At 42.4% G+C, this 19,552-nt stretch overlaps 66 pseudogenes; all 66 read left to right on the top strand.

Annotated features, from left to right (window-relative positions):
• The first annotated feature begins 45 nt into the window (after positions 1-45).
• LOC128037866 (5S ribosomal RNA) lies at positions 46-163 on the top strand (annotated as a pseudogene).
• Positions 164-339: 176 nt separating this feature from the next.
• LOC128037944 (5S ribosomal RNA) lies at positions 340-457 on the top strand (annotated as a pseudogene).
• A 179-nt stretch (positions 458-636) lies between these two features.
• On the top strand, positions 637-758 carry LOC128038142 (5S ribosomal RNA; annotated as a pseudogene).
• Positions 759-937: 179 nt separating this feature from the next.
• On the top strand, positions 938-1,055 carry LOC128037943 (5S ribosomal RNA; annotated as a pseudogene).
• A 178-nt stretch (positions 1,056-1,233) lies between these two features.
• On the top strand, positions 1,234-1,351 carry LOC128037845 (5S ribosomal RNA; annotated as a pseudogene).
• Positions 1,352-1,530: 179 nt separating this feature from the next.
• On the top strand, positions 1,531-1,648 carry LOC128037812 (5S ribosomal RNA; annotated as a pseudogene).
• Positions 1,649-1,824: 176 nt separating this feature from the next.
• LOC128037942 (5S ribosomal RNA) lies at positions 1,825-1,942 on the top strand (annotated as a pseudogene).
• A 178-nt stretch (positions 1,943-2,120) lies between these two features.
• Positions 2,121-2,238, top strand: LOC128037940 (5S ribosomal RNA; annotated as a pseudogene).
• Positions 2,239-2,418: 180 nt separating this feature from the next.
• Positions 2,419-2,535, top strand: LOC128038020 (5S ribosomal RNA; annotated as a pseudogene).
• A 178-nt stretch (positions 2,536-2,713) lies between these two features.
• LOC128037910 (5S ribosomal RNA) lies at positions 2,714-2,830 on the top strand (annotated as a pseudogene).
• A 178-nt stretch (positions 2,831-3,008) lies between these two features.
• Positions 3,009-3,126, top strand: LOC128037939 (5S ribosomal RNA; annotated as a pseudogene).
• A 178-nt stretch (positions 3,127-3,304) lies between these two features.
• LOC128038039 (5S ribosomal RNA) lies at positions 3,305-3,423 on the top strand (annotated as a pseudogene).
• A 177-nt stretch (positions 3,424-3,600) lies between these two features.
• On the top strand, positions 3,601-3,717 carry LOC128037909 (5S ribosomal RNA; annotated as a pseudogene).
• A 179-nt stretch (positions 3,718-3,896) lies between these two features.
• LOC128037788 (5S ribosomal RNA) lies at positions 3,897-4,015 on the top strand (annotated as a pseudogene).
• A 178-nt stretch (positions 4,016-4,193) lies between these two features.
• On the top strand, positions 4,194-4,311 carry LOC128037938 (5S ribosomal RNA; annotated as a pseudogene).
• A 179-nt stretch (positions 4,312-4,490) lies between these two features.
• Positions 4,491-4,607, top strand: LOC128037959 (5S ribosomal RNA; annotated as a pseudogene).
• A 179-nt stretch (positions 4,608-4,786) lies between these two features.
• On the top strand, positions 4,787-4,903 carry LOC128038019 (5S ribosomal RNA; annotated as a pseudogene).
• A 179-nt stretch (positions 4,904-5,082) lies between these two features.
• Positions 5,083-5,200, top strand: LOC128037811 (5S ribosomal RNA; annotated as a pseudogene).
• Positions 5,201-5,378: 178 nt separating this feature from the next.
• LOC128038018 (5S ribosomal RNA) lies at positions 5,379-5,495 on the top strand (annotated as a pseudogene).
• A 177-nt stretch (positions 5,496-5,672) lies between these two features.
• Positions 5,673-5,789, top strand: LOC128038017 (5S ribosomal RNA; annotated as a pseudogene).
• Positions 5,790-5,966: 177 nt separating this feature from the next.
• Positions 5,967-6,085, top strand: LOC128038077 (5S ribosomal RNA; annotated as a pseudogene).
• Positions 6,086-6,263: 178 nt separating this feature from the next.
• On the top strand, positions 6,264-6,380 carry LOC128037958 (5S ribosomal RNA; annotated as a pseudogene).
• Positions 6,381-6,559: 179 nt separating this feature from the next.
• LOC128037880 (5S ribosomal RNA) lies at positions 6,560-6,678 on the top strand (annotated as a pseudogene).
• A 179-nt stretch (positions 6,679-6,857) lies between these two features.
• LOC128038016 (5S ribosomal RNA) lies at positions 6,858-6,974 on the top strand (annotated as a pseudogene).
• A 179-nt stretch (positions 6,975-7,153) lies between these two features.
• On the top strand, positions 7,154-7,271 carry LOC128037810 (5S ribosomal RNA; annotated as a pseudogene).
• A 177-nt stretch (positions 7,272-7,448) lies between these two features.
• On the top strand, positions 7,449-7,567 carry LOC128038075 (5S ribosomal RNA; annotated as a pseudogene).
• A 178-nt stretch (positions 7,568-7,745) lies between these two features.
• On the top strand, positions 7,746-7,864 carry LOC128037971 (5S ribosomal RNA; annotated as a pseudogene).
• A 178-nt stretch (positions 7,865-8,042) lies between these two features.
• Positions 8,043-8,159, top strand: LOC128037907 (5S ribosomal RNA; annotated as a pseudogene).
• A 179-nt stretch (positions 8,160-8,338) lies between these two features.
• On the top strand, positions 8,339-8,456 carry LOC128037856 (5S ribosomal RNA; annotated as a pseudogene).
• A 179-nt stretch (positions 8,457-8,635) lies between these two features.
• On the top strand, positions 8,636-8,752 carry LOC128037906 (5S ribosomal RNA; annotated as a pseudogene).
• A 178-nt stretch (positions 8,753-8,930) lies between these two features.
• Positions 8,931-9,049, top strand: LOC128037879 (5S ribosomal RNA; annotated as a pseudogene).
• Positions 9,050-9,227: 178 nt separating this feature from the next.
• Positions 9,228-9,344, top strand: LOC128038015 (5S ribosomal RNA; annotated as a pseudogene).
• Positions 9,345-9,523: 179 nt separating this feature from the next.
• LOC128037905 (5S ribosomal RNA) lies at positions 9,524-9,640 on the top strand (annotated as a pseudogene).
• A 178-nt stretch (positions 9,641-9,818) lies between these two features.
• Positions 9,819-9,935, top strand: LOC128038050 (5S ribosomal RNA; annotated as a pseudogene).
• A 180-nt stretch (positions 9,936-10,115) lies between these two features.
• LOC128038098 (5S ribosomal RNA) lies at positions 10,116-10,236 on the top strand (annotated as a pseudogene).
• A 180-nt stretch (positions 10,237-10,416) lies between these two features.
• Positions 10,417-10,533, top strand: LOC128038014 (5S ribosomal RNA; annotated as a pseudogene).
• Positions 10,534-10,711: 178 nt separating this feature from the next.
• LOC128037878 (5S ribosomal RNA) lies at positions 10,712-10,830 on the top strand (annotated as a pseudogene).
• A 179-nt stretch (positions 10,831-11,009) lies between these two features.
• LOC128038012 (5S ribosomal RNA) lies at positions 11,010-11,126 on the top strand (annotated as a pseudogene).
• A 179-nt stretch (positions 11,127-11,305) lies between these two features.
• Positions 11,306-11,422, top strand: LOC128038089 (5S ribosomal RNA; annotated as a pseudogene).
• Positions 11,423-11,599: 177 nt separating this feature from the next.
• Positions 11,600-11,717, top strand: LOC128037937 (5S ribosomal RNA; annotated as a pseudogene).
• Positions 11,718-11,896: 179 nt separating this feature from the next.
• On the top strand, positions 11,897-12,015 carry LOC128038161 (5S ribosomal RNA; annotated as a pseudogene).
• A 180-nt stretch (positions 12,016-12,195) lies between these two features.
• LOC128037904 (5S ribosomal RNA) lies at positions 12,196-12,312 on the top strand (annotated as a pseudogene).
• Positions 12,313-12,491: 179 nt separating this feature from the next.
• LOC128037787 (5S ribosomal RNA) lies at positions 12,492-12,610 on the top strand (annotated as a pseudogene).
• A 178-nt stretch (positions 12,611-12,788) lies between these two features.
• On the top strand, positions 12,789-12,906 carry LOC128037936 (5S ribosomal RNA; annotated as a pseudogene).
• Positions 12,907-13,087: 181 nt separating this feature from the next.
• LOC128038041 (5S ribosomal RNA) lies at positions 13,088-13,203 on the top strand (annotated as a pseudogene).
• Positions 13,204-13,382: 179 nt separating this feature from the next.
• On the top strand, positions 13,383-13,500 carry LOC128037935 (5S ribosomal RNA; annotated as a pseudogene).
• Positions 13,501-13,677: 177 nt separating this feature from the next.
• LOC128037934 (5S ribosomal RNA) lies at positions 13,678-13,795 on the top strand (annotated as a pseudogene).
• Positions 13,796-13,974: 179 nt separating this feature from the next.
• On the top strand, positions 13,975-14,091 carry LOC128038011 (5S ribosomal RNA; annotated as a pseudogene).
• A 179-nt stretch (positions 14,092-14,270) lies between these two features.
• Positions 14,271-14,387, top strand: LOC128037957 (5S ribosomal RNA; annotated as a pseudogene).
• Positions 14,388-14,567: 180 nt separating this feature from the next.
• On the top strand, positions 14,568-14,684 carry LOC128037956 (5S ribosomal RNA; annotated as a pseudogene).
• Positions 14,685-14,863: 179 nt separating this feature from the next.
• Positions 14,864-14,982, top strand: LOC128037785 (5S ribosomal RNA; annotated as a pseudogene).
• A 178-nt stretch (positions 14,983-15,160) lies between these two features.
• Positions 15,161-15,277, top strand: LOC128038010 (5S ribosomal RNA; annotated as a pseudogene).
• A 177-nt stretch (positions 15,278-15,454) lies between these two features.
• Positions 15,455-15,571, top strand: LOC128038008 (5S ribosomal RNA; annotated as a pseudogene).
• A 179-nt stretch (positions 15,572-15,750) lies between these two features.
• LOC128038007 (5S ribosomal RNA) lies at positions 15,751-15,867 on the top strand (annotated as a pseudogene).
• A 179-nt stretch (positions 15,868-16,046) lies between these two features.
• Positions 16,047-16,163, top strand: LOC128037903 (5S ribosomal RNA; annotated as a pseudogene).
• A 178-nt stretch (positions 16,164-16,341) lies between these two features.
• LOC128037933 (5S ribosomal RNA) lies at positions 16,342-16,459 on the top strand (annotated as a pseudogene).
• Positions 16,460-16,637: 178 nt separating this feature from the next.
• Positions 16,638-16,755, top strand: LOC128037932 (5S ribosomal RNA; annotated as a pseudogene).
• Positions 16,756-16,933: 178 nt separating this feature from the next.
• On the top strand, positions 16,934-17,050 carry LOC128038049 (5S ribosomal RNA; annotated as a pseudogene).
• Positions 17,051-17,228: 178 nt separating this feature from the next.
• On the top strand, positions 17,229-17,344 carry LOC128038108 (5S ribosomal RNA; annotated as a pseudogene).
• A 179-nt stretch (positions 17,345-17,523) lies between these two features.
• LOC128037931 (5S ribosomal RNA) lies at positions 17,524-17,641 on the top strand (annotated as a pseudogene).
• A 180-nt stretch (positions 17,642-17,821) lies between these two features.
• On the top strand, positions 17,822-17,940 carry LOC128037769 (5S ribosomal RNA; annotated as a pseudogene).
• A 178-nt stretch (positions 17,941-18,118) lies between these two features.
• Positions 18,119-18,237, top strand: LOC128037826 (5S ribosomal RNA; annotated as a pseudogene).
• Positions 18,238-18,415: 178 nt separating this feature from the next.
• On the top strand, positions 18,416-18,534 carry LOC128037877 (5S ribosomal RNA; annotated as a pseudogene).
• A 179-nt stretch (positions 18,535-18,713) lies between these two features.
• Positions 18,714-18,831, top strand: LOC128037809 (5S ribosomal RNA; annotated as a pseudogene).
• Positions 18,832-19,011: 180 nt separating this feature from the next.
• LOC128037784 (5S ribosomal RNA) lies at positions 19,012-19,130 on the top strand (annotated as a pseudogene).
• Positions 19,131-19,309: 179 nt separating this feature from the next.
• On the top strand, positions 19,310-19,427 carry LOC128037807 (5S ribosomal RNA; annotated as a pseudogene).
• The last annotated feature ends 125 nt before the right edge of the window (positions 19,428-19,552 follow it).

The following is a 19,552-nucleotide window of genomic DNA, read 5'->3' as shown; positions in this document are numbered from 1 at the left end:
TCGCGATAAGGGCACCTTTATATGAATAGATTATGCAAGAGTTGACGGTGCGATCATACCAAAGACTAATGCACCGGATCCCATCGTAACTCCGCAGCTAAGCGTGTTGGGCGAGAGTAGTACTAGGATGGGTGACCTCCTGGAAGTCCTCGTGTTGCACCCTCCCATTTTATTTCATATAATGTTTTTTAGTTGCATTTTCTCGACGTGGTGTAACTCATTCGTTATTTGCTTTTGTGAAATAAACAATTTGAAACGATATTTGGTCGAATTTGCATTTAAATTCGAGGCGAATCGCGATAAGGGCACCTTTATATGAATAGATTGCGCAAGAGTTGACGGTGCGATCATACCAAAGACTAATGCACCGGATCCCATCGTAACTCCGCAGCTAAGCGTGCTTGGGCGAGAGTAGTACTAGGATGGGTGACCTCCGGAAGTCCTCGTGTTGCACCCTCCCATTTTATTTCATATAATGTTTTTTAGTTGCATTTTCTCGACGTGGTGTAACTCATTCGTTATTTTCGCTTTTGTGAAATAAACAATTTGAAACGATATTTGGTCGAATTTGCATTTAAATTCGAGGCGAATCGCGATAAGGGCAGCCTTTATATGAATAGATTGCGCAAGAGTTGACGGTGCGATCATACCAAAGACTAATGCACCGGATCCCATCGTAACTCCGCAGCTTAAGCGTGCTTGGGCGCGAGAGTAGTACTAGGATGGGTGACCTCCTCGAAGTCCTCGTGTTGCACCCTCCCATTTTATTTCATATAATGTTTTTTTAGTTGCATTTTCTCGACGTGGTGTAACTCATTCGTTATTTATGCTTTGTGAAATAAACAATTTGAAACGATATTTGGTCGAATTTGCATTTAAATTCGAGGCGAATCGCGATAAGGGCAGCCTTTATATGAATAGATTGCGCAAGAGTTGACGGTGCGATCATACCAAAGACTAATGCACCGGATCCCATCGTAACTCCGCAGCTAAGCGTGCTTGGGCGAGAGTAGTACTAGGATGGGTGACCTCCGGAAGTCCTCGTGTTGCACCCTCCCATTTTATTTCATATAATGTTTTTTAGTTGCATTTTCTCGACGTGGTGTAACTCATTCGTTATTTATGCTTTTGTGAAATAAACAATTTGAAACGATATTTGGTCGAATTTGCATTTAAATTCGAGGCGAATCGCGATAAGGGCACCTTTATATGAATAGATTATGCAAGAGTTGACGGTGCGATCATACCAAAGACTAATGCACCGGATCCCATCGTAACTCCGCAGCTAAGCGTGTTTGGGCGAGAGTAGTACTAGGATGGGTGACCTCCTGAAGTCCTCGTGTTGCACCCTCCCATTTTATTTCATATAATGTTTTTTAGTTGCATTTTCTCGACGTGGTGTAACTCATTCGTTATTTATGCTTTGTGAAATAAACAATTTGAAACGATATTTGGTCGAATTTGCATTTAAATTCGAGGCGAATCGCGATAAGGGCAGCCTTTATATGAATAGATTGCGCAAGAGTTGACGGGTGCGATCATACCAAAGACTAATGCACCGGATCCCATCGTAACTCCGCAGCTAAGCGTGCTTGGGCGAGAGTAGTACTAGGATGGGTGACCTCCGGAAGTCCTCGTGTTGCACCCTCCCATTTTATTTCATATAATGTTTTTTAGTTGCATTTTCTCGACGTGGTGTAACTCATTCGTTATTTTGCTTTGTGAAATAAACAATTTGAAACGATATTTGGTCGAATTTGCATTTAAATTCGAGGCGAATCGCGATAAGGGCACTTTTATATGAATAGATTGCGCAAGAGTTGACGGTGCGATCATACCAAAGACTAATGCACCGGATCCCATCGTAACTCCGCAGCTAAGCGTGCTTGGGCGAGAGTAGTACTAGGATGGGTGACCTCCGGAAGTCCTCGTGTTGCACCCTCCCATTTTATTTCATATAATGTTTTTTAGTTGCATTTTCTCGACGTGGTGTAACTCATTCGTTATTTATGCTTTGTGAAATAAACAATTTGAAACGATATTTGGTCGAATTTGCATTTAAATTCGAGGCGAATCGCGATAAGGGCAGCCTTTATATGAATAGATTGCGCAAGAGTTGACGGTGCGATCATACCAAAGACTAATGCACCGGATCCCATCGTAACTCCGCAGCTAAGCGTGCTTGGGCGAGAGTAGTACTAGGATGGGTGACCTCCGGAAGTCCTCGTGTTGCACCCTCCCATTTTATTTCATATAATGTTTTTTTAGTTGCATTTTCTCGACGTGGTGTAACTCATTCGTTATTTGCGCTTTTGTGAAATAAACAATTTGAAACGATATTTGGTCGAATTTGCATTTAAATTCGAGGCGAATCGCGATAAGGGCAGCCTTTATATGAATAGATTGCGCAAGAGTTGACGGTGCGATCATACCAAAGACTAATGCACCGGATCCCATCGTAACTCCGCAGCTAAGCGTGCTTGGGCGAGAGTAGTACTAGGATGGGTGACCTCCGAAGTCCTCGTGTTGCACCCTCCCATTTTATTTCATATAATGTTTTTTAGTTGCATTTTCTCGACGTGGTGTAACTCATTCGTTATTTGCGCTTTGTGAAATAAACAATTTGAAACGATATTTGGTCGAATTTGCATTTAAATTCGAGGCGAATCGCGATAAGGGCACCTTTATATGAATAGATTGCGCAAGAGTTGACGGGTGCGATCATACCAAAGACTAATGCACCGGATCCCATCGTAACTCCGCAGCTAAGCGTGCTTGGGCGAGAGTAGTACTAGGATGGGTGACCTCCGAAGTCCTCGTGTTGCACCCTCCCATTTTATTTCATATAATGTTTTTTAGTTGCATTTTCTCGACGTGGTGTAACTCATTCGTTATTTATGCTTTGTGAAATAAACAATTTGAAACGATATTTGGTCGAATTTGCATTTAAATTCGAGGCGAATCGCGATAAGGGCAGCCTTTATATGAATAGATTGCGCAAGAGTTGACGGTGCGATCATACCAAAGACTAATGCACCGGATCCCATCGTAACTCCGCAGCTAAGCGTGCTTGGGCGAGAGTAGTACTAGGATGGGTGACCTCCGGAAGTCCTCGTGTTGCACCCTCCCATTTTATTTCATATAATGTTTTTTTAGTTGCATTTTCTCGACGTGGTGTAACTCATTCGTTATTTATGCTTTGTGAAATAAACAATTTGAAACGATATTTGGTCGAATTTGCATTTAAATTCGAGGCGAATCGCGATAAGGGCAGCCTTTATATGAATAGATTATGCAAGAGTTGACGGGCGATCATACCAAAGACTAATGCACCGGATCCCATCGTAACTCCGCAGCTAAGCGTGCTTGGGCGAGAGTAGTACTAGGATGGGTGACCTCCTCGAAGTCCTCGTGTTGCACCCTCCCATTTTATTTCATATAATGTTTTTTAGTTGCATTTTCTCGACGTGGTGTAACTCATTCGTTATTTATGCTTTGTGAAATAAACAATTTGAAACGATATTTGGTCGAATTTGCATTTAAATTCGAGGCGAATCGCGATAAGGGCACTTTATATGAATAGATTGCGCAAGAGTTGACGGGTGCGATCATACCAAAGACTAATGCACCGGATCCCATCGTAACTCCGCAGCTAAGCGTGCTTGGGCGAGAGTAGTACTAGGATGGGTGACCTCCGAAGTCCTCGTGTTGCACCCTCCCATTTTATTTCATATAATGTTTTTTTAGTTGCATTTTCTCGACGTGGTGTAACTCATTCGTTATTTATGCTTTGTGAAATAAACAATTTGAAACGATATTTGGTCGAATTTGCATTTAAATTCGAGGCGAATCGCGATAAGGGCACCTTTATATGAATAGATTATGCAAGAGTTGACGGGTGCGATCATACCAAAGACTAATGCACCGGATCCCATCGTAACTCCGCAGCTAAGCGTGCTTGGGCGAGAGTAGTACTAGGATGGGTGACCTCCTCGAAGTCCTCGTGTTGCACCCTCCCATTTTATTTCATATAATGTTTTTTAGTTGCATTTTCTCGACGTGGTGTAACTCATTCGTTATTTGCGCTTTGTGAAATAAACAATTTGAAACGATATTTGGTCGAATTTGCATTTAAATTCGAGGCGAATCGCGATAAGGGCAGCTTTTATATGAATAGATTGCGCAAGAGTTGACGGTGCGATCATACCAAAGACTAATGCACCGGATCCCATCGTAACTCCGCAGCTAAGCGTGCTTGGGCGAGAGTAGTACTAGGATGGGTGACCTCCGGAAGTCCTCGTGTTGCACCCTCCCATTTTATTTCATATAATGTTTTTTTAGTTGCATTTTCTCGACGTGGTGTAACTCATTCGTTATTTGCGCTTTGTGAAATAAACAATTTGAAACGATATTTGGTCGAATTTGCATTTAAATTCGAGGCGAATCGCGATAAGGGCAGCCTTTATATGAATAGATTATGCAAGAGTTGACGGTGCGATCATACCAAAGACTAATGCACCGGATCCCATCGTAACTCCGCAGCTAAGCGTGTTTGGGCGAGAGTAGTACTAGGATGGGTGACCTCCGAAGTCCTCGTGTTGCACCCTCCCATTTTATTTCATATAATGTTTTTTAGTTGCATTTTCTCGACGTGGTGTAACTCATTCGTTATTTGCGCTTTTGTGAAATAAACAATTTGAAACGATATTTGGTCGAATTTGCATTTAAATTCGAGGCGAATCGCGATAAGGGCAGCCTTTATATGAATAGATTGCGCAAGAGTTGACGGTGCGATCATACCAAAGACTAATGCACCGGATCCCATCGTAACTCCGCAGCTAAGCGTGCTTGGGCGAGAGTAGTACTAGGATGGGTGACCTCCGAAGTCCTCGTGTTGCACCCTCCCATTTTATTTCATATAATGTTTTTTAGTTGCATTTTCTCGACGTGGTGTAACTCATTCGTTATTTGCGCTTTGTGAAATAAACAATTTGAAACGATATTTGGTCGAATTTGCATTTAAATTCGAGGCGAATCGCGATAAGGGCAGCCTTTATATGAATAGATTGCGCAAGAGTTGACGGGTGCGATCATACCAAAGACTAATGCACCGGATCCCATCGTAACTCCGCAGCTAAGCGTGCTTGGGCGAGAGTAGTACTAGGATGGGTGACCTCCGGAAGTCCTCGTGTTGCACCCTCCCATTTTATTTCATATAATGTTTTTTTAGTTGCATTTTCTCGACGTGGTGTAACTCATTCGTTATTTGCGCTTTGTGAAATAAACAATTTGAAACGATATTTGGTCGAATTTGCATTTAAATTCGAGGCGAATCGCGATAAGGGCACTTTTATATGAATAGATTGCGCAAGAGTTGACGGTGCGATCATACCAAAGACTAATGCACCGGATCCCATCGTAACTCCGCAGCTAAGCGTGCTTGGGCGAGAGTAGTACTAGGATGGGTGACCTCCGAAGTCCTCGTGTTGCACCCTCCCATTTTATTTCATATAATGTTTTTTAGTTGCATTTTCTCGACGTGGTGTAACTCATTCGTTATTTATGCTTTGTGAAATAAACAATTTGAAACGATATTTGGTCGAATTTGCATTTAAATTCGAGGCGAATCGCGATAAGGGCACCTTTATATGAATAGATTATGCAAGAGTTGACGGTGCGATCATACCAAAGACTAATGCACCGGATCCCATCGTAACTCCGCAGCTAAGCGTGCTTGGGCGAGAGTAGTACTAGGATGGGTGACCTCCGAAGTCCTCGTGTTGCACCCTCCCATTTTATTTCATATAATGTTTTTTAGTTGCATTTTCTCGACGTGGTGTAACTCATTCGTTATTTGCGCTTTGTGAAATAAACAATTTGAAACGATATTTGGTCGAATTTGCATTTAAATTCGAGGCGAATCGCGATAAGGGCACCTTTATATGAATAGATTGCGCAAGAGTTGACGGTGCGATCATACCAAAGACTAATGCACCGGATCCCATCGTAACTCCGCAGCTTAAGCGTGCTTGGGCGAGAGTAGTACTAGGATGGGTGACCTCCGGAAGTCCTCGTGTTGCACCCTCCCATTTTATTTCATATAATGTTTTTTTAGTTGCATTTTCTCGACGTGGTGTAACTCATTCGTTATTTATGCTTTGTGAAATAAACAATTTGAAACGATATTTGGTCGAATTTGCATTTAAATTCGAGGCGAATCGCGATAAGGGCACCTTTATATGAATAGATTGCGCAAGAGTTGACGGTGCGATCATACCAAAGACTAATGCACCGGATCCCATCGTAACTCCGCAGCTAAGCGTGTTTGGGCGAGAGTAGTACTAGGATGGGTGACCTCCGAAGTCCTCGTGTTGCACCCTCCCATTTTATTTCATATAATGTTTTTTTAGTTGCATTTTCTCGACGTGGTGTAACTCATTCGTTATTTATGCTTTGTGAAATAAACAATTTGAAACGATATTTGGTCGAATTTGCATTTAAATTCGAGGCGAATCGCGATAAGGGCAGCCTTTATATGAATAGATTGCGCAAGAGTTGACGGTGCGATCATACCAAAGACTAATGCACCGGATCCCATCGTAACTCCGCAGCTAAGCGTGCTTGGGCGAGAGTAGTACTAGGATGGGTGACCTCCTCGAAGTCCTCGTGTTGCACCCTCCCATTTTATTTCATATAATGTTTTTTAGTTGCATTTTCTCGACGTGGTGTAACTCATTCGTTATTTGCGCTTTTGTGAAATAAACAATTTGAAACGATATTTGGTCGAATTTGCATTTAAATTCGAGGCGAATCGCGATAAGGGCAGCCTTTATATGAATAGATTGCGCAAGAGTTGACGGTGCGATCATACCAAAGACTAATGCACCGGATCCCATCGTAACTCCGCAGCTAAGCGTGCTTGGGCGAGAGTAGTACTAGGATGGGTGACCTCCGAAGTCCTCGTGTTGCACCCTCCCATTTTATTTCATATAATGTTTTTTTAGTTGCATTTTCTCGACGTGGTGTAACTCATTCGTTATTTGCGCTTTGTGAAATAAACAATTTGAAACGATATTTGGTCGAATTTGCATTTAAATTCGAGGCGAATCGCGATAAGGGCACCTTTATATGAATAGATTGCGCAAGAGTTGACGGGTGCGATCATACCAAAGACTAATGCACCGGATCCCATCGTAACTCCGCAGCTAAGCGTGCTTGGGCGAGAGTAGTACTAGGATGGGTGACCTCCGGAAGTCCTCGTGTTGCACCCTCCCATTTTATTTCATATAATGTTTTTTAGTTGCATTTTCTCGACGTGGTGTAACTCATTCGTTATTTGCGCTTTGTGAAATAAACAATTTGAAACGATATTTGGTCGAATTTGCATTTAAATTCGAGGCGAATCGCGATAAGGGCACCTTTATATGAATAGATTGCGCAAGAGTTGACGGTGCGATCATACCAAAGACTAATGCACCGGATCCCATCGTAACTCCGCAGCTTAAGCGTGCTTGGGCGAGAGTAGTACTAGGATGGGTGACCTCCGGAAGTCCTCGTGTTGCACCCTCCCATTTTATTTCATATAATGTTTTTTAGTTGCATTTTCTCGACGTGGTGTAACTCATTCGTTATTTGCGCTTTGTGAAATAAACAATTTGAAACGATATTTGGTCGAATTTGCATTTAAATTCGAGGCGAATCGCGATAAGGGCAGCCTTTATATGAATAGATTGCGCAAGAGTTGACGGTGCGATCATACCAAAGACTAATGCACCGGATCCCATCGTAACTCCGCAGCTAAGCGCGCTTGGGCGAGAGTAGTACTAGGATGGGTGACCTCCTCGAAGTCCTCGTGTTGCACCCTCCCATTTTATTTCATATAATGTTTTTTAGTTGCATTTTCTCGACGTGGTGTAACTCATTCGTTATTTGCGCTTTGTGAAATAAACAATTTGAAACGATATTTGGTCGAATTTGCATTTAAATTCGAGGCGAATCGCGATAAGGGCACCTTTATATGAATAGATTGCGCAAGAGTTGACGGGTGCGATCATACCAAAGACTAATGCACCGGATCCCATCGTAACTCCGCAGCTAAGCGTGCTTGGGCGAGAGTAGTACTAGGATGGGTGACCTCCGAAGTCCTCGTGTTGCACCCTCCCATTTTATTTCATATAATGTTTTTTTAGTTGCATTTTCTCGACGTGGTGTAACTCATTCGTTATTTGCGCTTTGTGAAATAAACAATTTGAAACGATATTTGGTCGAATTTGCATTTAAATTCGAGGCGAATCGCGATAAGGGCACCTTTATATGAATAGATTGCGCAAGAGTTGACGGGTGCGATCATACCAAAGACTAATGCACCGGATCCCATCGTAACTCCGCAGCTAAGCGTGCTTGGGCGAGAGTAGTACTAGGATGGGTGACCTCTCGAAGTCCTCGTGTTGCACCCTCCCATTTTATTTCATATAATGTTTTTTAGTTGCATTTTCTCGACGTGGTGTAACTCATTCGTTATTTATGCTTTGTGAAATAAACAATTTGAAACGATATTTGGTCGAATTTGCATTTAAATTCGAGGCGAATCGCGATAAGGGCAGCCTTTATATGAATAGATTGCGCAAGAGTTGACGGGTGCGATCATACCAAAGACTAATGCACCGGATCCCATCGTAACTCCGCAGCTAAGCGTGCTTGGGCGAGAGTAGTACTAGGATGGGTGACCTCCGAAGTCCTCGTGTTGCACCCTCCCATTTTATTTCATATAATGTTTTTTAGTTGCATTTTCTCGACGTGGTGTAACTCATTCGTTATTTTGCTTTTGTGAAATAAACAATTTGAAACGATATTTGGTCGAATTTGCATTTAAATTCGAGGCGAATCGCGATAAGGGCAGCCTTTATATGAATAGATTGCGCAAGAGTTGACGGTGCGATCATACCAAAGACTAATGCACCGGATCCCATCGTAACTCCGCAGCTAAGCGTGCTTGGGCGAGAGTAGTACTAGGATGGGTGACCTCCTCGAAGTCCTCGTGTTGCACCCTCCCATTTTATTTCATATAATGTTTTTTTAGTTGCATTTTCTCGACGTGGTGTAACTCATTCGTTATTTGCGCTTTGTGAAATAAACAATTTGAAACGATATTTGGTCGAATTTGCATTTAAATTCGAGGCGAATCGCGATAAGGGCACCTTTATATGAATAGATTATGCAAGAGTTGACGGTGCGATCATACCAAAGACTAATGCACCGGATCCCATCGTAACTCCGCAGCTAAGCGTGCTTGGGCGAGAGTAGTACTAGGATGGGTGACCTCCGAAGTCCTCGTGTTGCACCCTCCCATTTTATTTCATATAATGTTTTTTAGTTGCATTTTCTCGACGTGGTGTAACTCATTCGTTATTTATGCTTTGTGAAATAAACAATTTGAAACGATATTTGGTCGAATTTGCATTTAAATTCGAGGCGAATCGCGATAAGGGCAGCTTTTATATGAATAGATTGCGCAAGAGTTGACGGGTGCGATCATACCAAAGACTAATGCACCGGATCCCATCGTAACTCCGCAGCTAAGCGTGCTTGGGCGAGAGTAGTACTAGGATGGGTGACCTCCGAAGTCCTCGTGTTGCACCCTCCCATTTTATTTCATATAATGTTTTTTAGTTGCATTTTCTCGACGTGGTGTAACTCATTCGTTATTTATGCTTTGTGAAATAAACAATTTGAAACGATATTTGGTCGAATTTGCATTTAAATTCGAGGCGAATCGCGATAAGGGCAGCCTTTATATGAATAGATTATGCAAGAGTTGACGGTGCGATCATACCAAAGACTAATGCACCGGATCCCATCGTAACTCCGCAGCTAAGCGTGCTTGGGCGAGAGTAGTACTAGGATGGTGACCTCCGGAAGTCCTCGTGTTGCACCCTCCCATTTTATTTCATATAATGTTTTTTAGTTGCATTTTCTCGACGTGGTGTAACTCATTCGTTATTTATGCTTTGTGAAATAAACAATTTGAAACGATATTTGGTCGAATTTGCATTTAAATTCGAGGCGAATCGCGATAAGGGCAGCCTTTATATGAATAGATTGCGCAAGAGTTGACGGTGCGCGATCATACCAAAGACTAATGCACCGGATCCCATCGTAACTCCGCAGCTAAGCGTGCTTGGGCGAGAGAGTAGTACTAGGATGGGTGACCTCCTCGAAGTCCTCGTGTTGCACCCTCCCATTTTATTTCATATAATGTTTTTTTAGTTGCATTTTCTCGACGTGGTGTAACTCATTCGTTATTTATGCTTTTGTGAAATAAACAATTTGAAACGATATTTGGTCGAATTTGCATTTAAATTCGAGGCGAATCGCGATAAGGGCAGCCTTTATATGAATAGATTGCGCAAGAGTTGACGGTGCGATCATACCAAAGACTAATGCACCGGATCCCATCGTAACTCCGCAGCTAAGCGTGCTTGGGCGAGAGTAGTACTAGGATGGGTGACCTCCGAAGTCCTCGTGTTGCACCCTCCCATTTTATTTCATATAATGTTTTTTAGTTGCATTTTCTCGACGTGGTGTAACTCATTCGTTATTTGCGCTTTGTGAAATAAACAATTTGAAACGATATTTGGTCGAATTTGCATTTAAATTCGAGGCGAATCGCGATAAGGGCAGCCTTTATATGAATAGATTATGCAAGAGTTGACGGTGCGATCATACCAAAGACTAATGCACCGGATCCCATCGTAACTCCGCAGCTAAGCGTGCTTGGGCGAGAGTAGTACTAGGATGGGTGACCTCCTCGAAGTCCTCGTGTTGCACCCTCCCATTTTATTTCATATAATGTTTTTTTAGTTGCATTTTCTCGACGTGGTGTAACTCATTCGTTATTTATGCTTTGTGAAATAAACAATTTGAAACGATATTTGGTCGAATTTGCATTTAAATTCGAGGCGAATCGCGATAAGGGCAGCCTTTATATGAATAGATTGCGCAAGAGTTGACGGTGCGATCATACCAAAGACTAATGCACCGGATCCCATCGTAACTCCGCAGCTAAGCGTGCTTGGGCGAGAGTAGTACTAGGATGGGTGACCTCCGAAGTCCTCGTGTTGCACCCTCCCATTTTATTTCATATAATGTTTTTTTAGTTGCATTTTCTCGACGTGGTGTAACTCATTCGTTATTTATGCTTTTGTGAAATAAACAATTTGAAACGATATTTGGTCGAATTTGCATTTAAATTCGAGGCGAATCGCGATAAGGGCACCTTTATATGAATAGATTGCGCAAGAGTTGACGGTGCGATCATACCAAAGACTAATGCACCGGATCCCATCGTAACTCCGCAGCTAAGCGTGCTTTGGCGAGAGTAGTACTAGGATGGGTGACCTCCGAAGTCCTCGTGTTGCACCCTCCCATTTTATTTCATATAATGTTTTTTAGTTGCATTTTCTCGACGTGGTGTAACTCATTCGTTATTTGCGCTTTGTGAAATAAACAATTTGAAACGATATTTGGTCGAATTTGCATTTAAATTCGAGGCGAATCGCGATAAGGGCACCTTTATATGAATAGATTATGCAAGAGTTGACGGTGCGATCATACCAAAGACTAATGCACCGGATCCCATCGTAACTCCGCAGCTAAGCGTGCTTGGGCGAGAGTAGTACTAGGATGGGTGACCTCCGGAAGTCCTCGTGTTGCACCCTCCCATTTTATTTCATATAATGTTTTTTAGTTGCATTTTCTCGACGTGGTGTAACTCATTCGTTATTTATGCTTTGTGAAATAAACAATTTGAAACGATATTTGGTCGAATTTGCATTTAAATTCGAGGCGAATCGCGATAAGGGCAGCCTTTATATGAATAGATTATGCAAGAGTTGACGGGTGCGATCATACCAAAGACTAATGCACCGGATCCCATCGTAACTCCGCAGCTAAGCGTGTTTGGGCGAGAGTAGTACTAGGATGGGTGACCTCCTCGAAGTCCTCGTGTTGCACCCTCCCATTTTATTTCATATAATGTTTTTTTAGTTGCATTTTCTCGACGTGGTGTAACTCATTCGTTATTTGCGCTTTGTGAAATAAACAATTTGAAACGATATTTGGTCGAATTTGCATTTAAATTCGAGGCGAATCGCGATAAGGGCAGCCTTTATATGAATAGATTGCGCAAGAGTTGACGGGTGCGATCATACCAAAGACTAATGCACCGGATCCCATCGTAACTCCGCAGCTAAGCGTGCTTGGGCGAGAGTAGTACTAGGATGGGTGACCTCCGAAGTCCTCGTGTTGCACCCTCCCATTTTATTTCATATAATGTTTTTTAGTTGCATTTTCTCGACGTGGTGTAACTCATTCGTTATTTGCGCTTTGTGAAATAAACAATTTGAAACGATATTTGGTCGAATTTGCATTTAAATTCGAGGCGAATCGCGATAAGGGCAGCCTTTATATGAATAGATTGCGCAAGAGTTGACGGGTGCGATCATACCAAAGACTAATGCACCGGATCCCATCGTAACTCCGCAGCTAAGCGTGCTTGGGCGAGAGTAGTACTAGGATGGGTGACCTCCTCGAAGTCCTCGTGTTGCACCCTCCCATTTTATTTCATATAATGTTTTTTAGTTGCATTTTCTCGACGTGGTGTAACTCATTCGTTATTTGCGCTTTGTGAAATAAACAATTTGAAACGATATTTGGTCGAATTTGCATTTAAATTCGAGGCGAATCGCGATAAGGGCAGCCTTTATATGAATAGATTGCGCAAGAGTTGACGGTGCGATCATACCAAAGACTAATGCACCGGATCCCATCGTAACTCCGCAGCTAAGCGTGCTTGGGCGAGAGTAGTACTAGGATGGGTGACCTCCGGAAGTCCTCGTGTTGCACCCTCCCATTTTATTTCATATAATGTTTTTTTAGTTGCATTTTCTCGACGTGGTGTAACTCATTCGTTATTTGCGCTTTTGTGAAATAAACAATTTGAAACGATATTTGGTCGAATTTGCATTTAAATTCGAGGCGAATCGCGATAAGGGCAGCCTTTATATGAATAGATTGCGCAAGAGTTGACGGGTGCGATCATACCAAAGACTAATGCACCGGATCCCATCGTAACTCCGCAGCTAAGCGTGCTTGGGCGAGAGTAGTACTAGGATGGTGACCTCCGAAGTCCTCGTGTTGCACCCTCCCATTTTATTTCATATAATGTTTTTTTAGTTGCATTTTCTCGACGTGGTGTAACTCATTCGTTATTTATGCTTTGTGAAATAAACAATTTGAAACGATATTTGGTCGAATTTGCATTTAAATTCGAGGCGAATCGCGATAAGGGCACCTTTTATATGAATAGATTGCGCAAGAGTTGACGGTGCGATCATACCAAAGACTAATGCACCGGATCCCATCGTAACTCCGCAGCTAAGCGTGCTTGGGCGAGAGTAGTACTAGGATGGGTGACCTCCGGAAGTCCTCGTGTTGCACCCTCCCATTTTATTTCATATAATGTTTTTTAGTTGCATTTTCTCGACGTGGTGTAACTCATTCGTTATTTATGCTTTGTGAAATAAACAATTTGAAACGATATTTGGTCGAATTTGCATTTAAATTCGAGGCGAATCGCGATAAGGGCACCTTTATATGAATAGATTGCGCAAGAGTTGACGGTGCGATCATACCAAAGACTAATGCACCGGATCCCATCGTAACTCCGCAGCTAAGCGTGCTTGGGCGAGAGTAGTACTAGGATGGGTGACCTCCGGAAGTCCTCGTGTTGCACCCTCCCATTTTATTTCATATAATGTTTTTTTAGTTGCATTTTCTCGACGTGGTGTAACTCATTCGTTATTTATGCTTTGTGAAATAAACAATTTGAAACGATATTTGGTCGAATTTGCATTTAAATTCGAGGCGAATCGCGATAAGGGCAGCCTTTATATGAATAGATTGCGCAAGAGTTGACGGTGCGATCATACCAAAGACTAATGCACCGGATCCCATCGTAACTCCGCAGCTAAGCGTGCTTGGGCGAGAGTAGTACTAGGATGGGTGACCTCCGAAGTCCTCGTGTTGCACCCTCCCATTTTATTTCATATAATGTTTTTTTAGTTGCATTTTCTCGACGTGGTGTAACTCATTCGTTATTTGCGCTTTGTGAAATAAACAATTTGAAACGATATTTGGTCGAATTTGCATTTAAATTCGAGGCGAATCGCGATAAGGGCAGCCTTTATATGAATAGATTGCGCAAGAGTTGACGGTGCGATCATACCAAAGACTAATGCACCGGATCCCATCGTAACTCCGCAGCTAAGCGTGTTTGGGCGAGAGTAGTACTAGGATGGGTGACCTCCGAAGTCCTCGTGTTGCACCCTCCCATTTTATTTCATATAATGTTTTTTTAGTTGCATTTTCTCGACGTGGTGTAACTCATTCGTTATTTATGCTTTTGTGAAATAAACAATTTGAAACGATATTTGGTCGAATTTGCATTTAAATTCGAGGCGAATCGCGATAAGGGCAGCCTTTATATGAATAGATTGCGCAAGAGTTGACGGTGCGATCATACCAAAGACTAATGCACCGGATCCCATCGTAACTCCGCAGCTAAGCGTGTTTGGGCGAGAGTAGTACTAGGATGGGTGACCTCCGAAGTCCTCGTGTTGCACCCTCCCATTTTATTTCATATAATGTTTTTTAGTTGCATTTTCTCGACGTGGTGTAACTCATTCGTTATTTATGCTTTGTGAAATAAACAATTTGAAACGATATTTGGTCGAATTTGCATTTAAATTCGAGGCGAATCGCGATAAGGGCAGCCTTTATATGAATAGATTGCGCAAGAGTTGACGGGTGCGATCATACCAAAGACTAATGCACCGGATCCCATCGTAACTCCGCAGCTAAGCGTGCTTGGGCGAGAGTAGTACTAGGATGGGTGACCTCCTCGAAGTCCTCGTGTTGCACCCTCCCATTTTATTTCATATAATGTTTTTTAGTTGCATTTTCTCGACGTGGTGTAACTCATTCGTTATTTGCGCTTTGTGAAATAAACAATTTGAAACGATATTTGGTCGAATTTGCATTTAAATTCGAGGCGAATCGCGATAAGGGGCACTTTTATATGAATAGATTGCGCAAGAGTTGACGGTGCGATCATACCAAAGACTAATGCACCGGATCCCATCGTAACTCCGCAGCTAAGCGTGCTTGGGCGAGAGTAGTACTAGGATGGGTGACCTCCGAAGTCCTCGTGTTGCACCCTCCCATTTTATTTCATATAATGTTTTTTAGTTGCATTTTCTCGACGTGGTGTAACTCATTCGTTATTTATGCTTTGTGAAATAAACAATTTGAAACGATATTTGGTCGAATTTGCATTTAAATTCGAGGCGAATCGCGATAAGGGCACCTTTATATGAATAGATTGCGCAAGAGTTGACGGTGCGATCATACCAAAGACTAATGCACCGGATCCCATCGTAACTCCGCAGCTAAGCGTGCTTGGGCGAGAGTAGTACTAGGATGGGTGACCTCCGAAGTCCTCGTGTTGCACCCTCCCATTTTATTTCATATAATGTTTTTTTAGTTGCATTTTCTCGACGTGGTGTAACTCATTCGTTATTTGCGCTTTGTGAAATAAACAATTTGAAACGATATTTGGTCGAATTTGCATTTAAATTCGAGGCGAATCGCGATAAGGGCAGCCTTTATATGAATAGATTATGCAAGAGTTGACGGTGCGATCATACCAAAGACTAATGCACCGGATCCCATCGTAACTCCGCAGCTAAGCGTGCTTGGGCGAGAGTAGTACTAGGATGGGTGACCTCCGAAGTCCTCGTGTTGCACCCTCCCATTTTATTTCATATAATGTTTTTTAGTTGCATTTTCTCGACGTGGTGTAACTCATTCGTTATTTTGCTTTTGTGAAATAAACAATTTGAAACGATATTTGGTCGAATTTGCATTTAAATTCGAGGCGAATCGCGATAAGGGCAGCCTTTATATGAATAGATTGCGCAAGAGTTGACGGGTGCGATCATACCAAAGACTAATGCACCGGATCCCATCGTAACTCCGCAGCTAAGCGTGCTTGGGCGAGAGTAGTACTAGGATGGGTGACCTCCGAAGTCCTCGTGTTGCACCCTCCCATTTTATTTCATATAATGTTTTTTAGTTGCATTTTCTCGACGTGGTGTAACTCATTCGTTATTTATGCTTTGTGAAATAAACAATTTGAAACGATATTTGGTCGAATTTGCATTTAAATTCGAGGCGAATCGCGATAAGGGCAGCCTTTATATGAATAGATTATGCAAGAGTTGACGGTGCGATCATACCAAAGACTAATGCACCGGATCCCATCGTAACTCCGCAGCTAAGCGTGCTTGGGCGAGAGTAGTACTAGGATGGGTGACCTCCGGAAGTCCTCGTGTTGCACCCTCCCATTTTATTTCATATAATGTTTTTTAGTTGCATTTTCTCGACGTGGTGTAACTCATTCGTTATTTGCGCTTTTGTGAAATAAACAATTTGAAACGATATTTGGTCGAATTTGCATTTAAATTCGAGGCGAATCGCGATAAGGGCACCTTTATATGAATAGATTGCGCAAGAGTTGACGGTGCGATCATACCAAAGACTAATGCACCGGATCCCATCGTAACTCCGCAGCTAAGCGTGCTTGGGCGAGAGTAGTACTAGGATGGGTGACCTCCGGAAGTCCTCGTGTTGCACCCTCCCATTTTATTTCATATAATGTTTTTTTAGTTGCATTTTCTCGACGTGGTGTAACTCATTCGTTATTTATGCTTTGTGAAATAAACAATTTGAAACGATATTTGGTCGAATTTGCATTTAAATTCGAGGCGAATCGCGATAAGGGCACCTTTATATGAATAGATTGCGCAAGAGTTGACGGTGCGATCATACCAAAGACTAATGCACCGGATCCCATCGTAACTCCGCAGCTAAGCGTGCTTGGGCGAGAGTAGTACTAGGATGGTGACCTCCGGAAGTCCTCGTGTTGCACCCTCCCATTTTATTTCATATAATGTTTTTTTAGTTGCATTTTCTCGACGTGGTGTAACTCATTCGTTATTTATGCTTTGTGAAATAAACAATTTGAAACGATATTTGGTCGAATTTGCATTTAAATTCGAGGCGAATCGCGATAAGGGCACCTTTATATGAATAGATTGCGCAAGAGTTGACGGTGCGATCATACCAAAGACTAATGCACCGGATCCCATCGTAACTCCGCAGCTAAGCGTGCTTGGGCGAGAGTAGTACTAGGATGGTGACCTCCGAAGTCCTCGTGTTGCACCCTCCCATTTTATTTCATATAATGTTTTTTTAGTTGCATTTTCTCGACGTGGTGTAACTCATTCGTTATTTATGCTTTTGTGAAATAAACAATTTGAAACGATATTTGGTCGAATTTGCATTTAAATTGAGGCGAATCGCGATAAGGGCAGCCTTTATATGAATAGATTGCGCAAGAGTTGACGGTGCGATCATACCAAAGACTAATGCACCGGATCCCATCGTAACTCCGCAGCTAAGCGTGCTTGGGCGAGAGTAGTACTAGGATGGGTGACCTCCGGAAGTCCTCGTGTTGCACCCTCCCATTTTATTTCATATAATGTTTTTTTAGTTGCATTTTCTCGACGTGGTGTAACTCATTCGTTATTTGCGCTTTGTGAAATAAACAATTTGAAACGATATTTGGTCGAATTTGCATTTAAATTCGAGGCGAATCGCGATAAGGGCAGCCTTTATATGAATAGATTATGCAAGAGTTGACGGGTGCGATCATACCAAAGACTAATGCACCGGATCCCATCGTAACTCCGCAGCTAAGCGTGCTTGGGCGAGAGTAGTACTAGGATGGGTGACCTCCTGGAAGTCCTCGTGTTGCACCCTCCCATTTTATTTCATATAATGTTTTTTAGTTGCATTTTCTCGACGTGGTGTAACTCATTCGTTATTTATGCTTTGTGAAATAAACAATTTGAAACGATATTTGGTCGAATTTGCATTTAAATTCGAGGCGAATCGCGATAAGGGCAGCCTTTATATGAATAGATTGCGCAAGAGTTGACGGTGCGATCATACCAAAGACTAATGCACCGGATCCCATCGTAACTCCGCAGCTAAGCGTGCTTGGGCGAGAGTAGTACTAGGATGGGTGACCTCCTGGAAGTCCTCGTGTTGCACCCTCCCATTTTATTTCATATAATGTTTTTTAGTTGCATTTTCTCGACGTGGTGTAACTCATTCGTTATTTATGCTTTGTGAAATAAACAATTTGAAACGATATTTGGTCGAATTTGCATTTAAATTCGAGGCGAATCGCGATAAGGGCAGCCTTTATATGAATAGATTGCGCAAGAGTTGACGGTGCGATCATACCAAAGACTAATGCACCGGATCCCATCGTAACTCCGCAGCTAAGCGTGCTTGGGCGAGAGTAGTACTAGGATGGGTGACCTCCTCGAAGTCCTCGTGTTGCACCCTCCCATTTTATTTCATATAATGTTTTTTAGTTGCATTTTCTCGACGTGGTGTAACTCATTCGTTATTTGCGCTTTGTGAAATAAACAATTTGAAACGATATTTGGTCGAATTTGCATTTAAATTCGAGGCGAATCGCGATAAGGGCACCTTTTATATGAATAGATTGCGCAAGAGTTGACGGGTGCGATCATACCAAAGACTAATGCACCGGATCCCATCGTAACTCCGCAGCTAAGCGTGCTTGGGCGAGAGTAGTACTAGGATGGGTGACCTCCGGAAGTCCTCGTGTTGCACCCTCCCATTTTATTTCATATAATGTTTTTTAGTTGCATTTTCTCGACGTGGTGTAACTCATTCGTTATTTATGCTTTTGTGAAATAAACAATTTGAAACGATATTTGGTCGAATTTGCATTTAAATTCGAGGCGAATCGCGATAAGGGCAGCCTTTATATGAATAGATTGCGCAAGAGTTGACGGGTGCGATCATACCAAAGACTAATGCACCGGATCCCATCGTAACTCCGCAGCTAAGCGTGCTTGGGCGAGAGTAGTACTAGGATGGGTGACCTCCTCGAAGTCCTCGTGTTGCACCCTCCCATTTTATTTCATATAATGTTTTTTTAGTTGCATTTTCTCGACGTGGTGTAACTCATTCGTTATTTATGCTTTGTGAAATAAACAATTTGAAACGATATTTGGTCGAATTTGCATTTAAATTCGAGGCGAATCGCGATAAGGGCACCTTTATATGAATAGATTATGCAAGAGTTGACGGGTGCGATCATACCAAAGACTAATGCACCGGATCCCATCGTAACTCCGCAGCTAAGCGTGCTTGGGCGAGAGTAGTACTAGGATGGGTGACCTCCGGAAGTCCTCGTGTTGCACCCTCCCATTTTATTTCATATAATGTTTTTTTAGTTGCATTTTCTCGACGTGGTGTAACTCATTCGTTATTTGCGCTTTGTGAAATAAACAATTTGAAACGATATTTGGTCGAATTTGCATTTAAATTC

The sequence above is a fragment of the Gossypium raimondii genome, unplaced genomic scaffold (assembly GCF_025698545.1).
Source record: "Gossypium raimondii isolate GPD5lz unplaced genomic scaffold, ASM2569854v1 Contig00275, whole genome shotgun sequence".
Lineage (NCBI taxonomy): Eukaryota > Viridiplantae > Streptophyta > Magnoliopsida > Malvales > Malvaceae > Gossypium > Gossypium raimondii.
The sequence above is the reverse complement of the archived record's forward strand: the minus strand, read 5'-3'. Positions and strand labels throughout refer to the sequence as shown.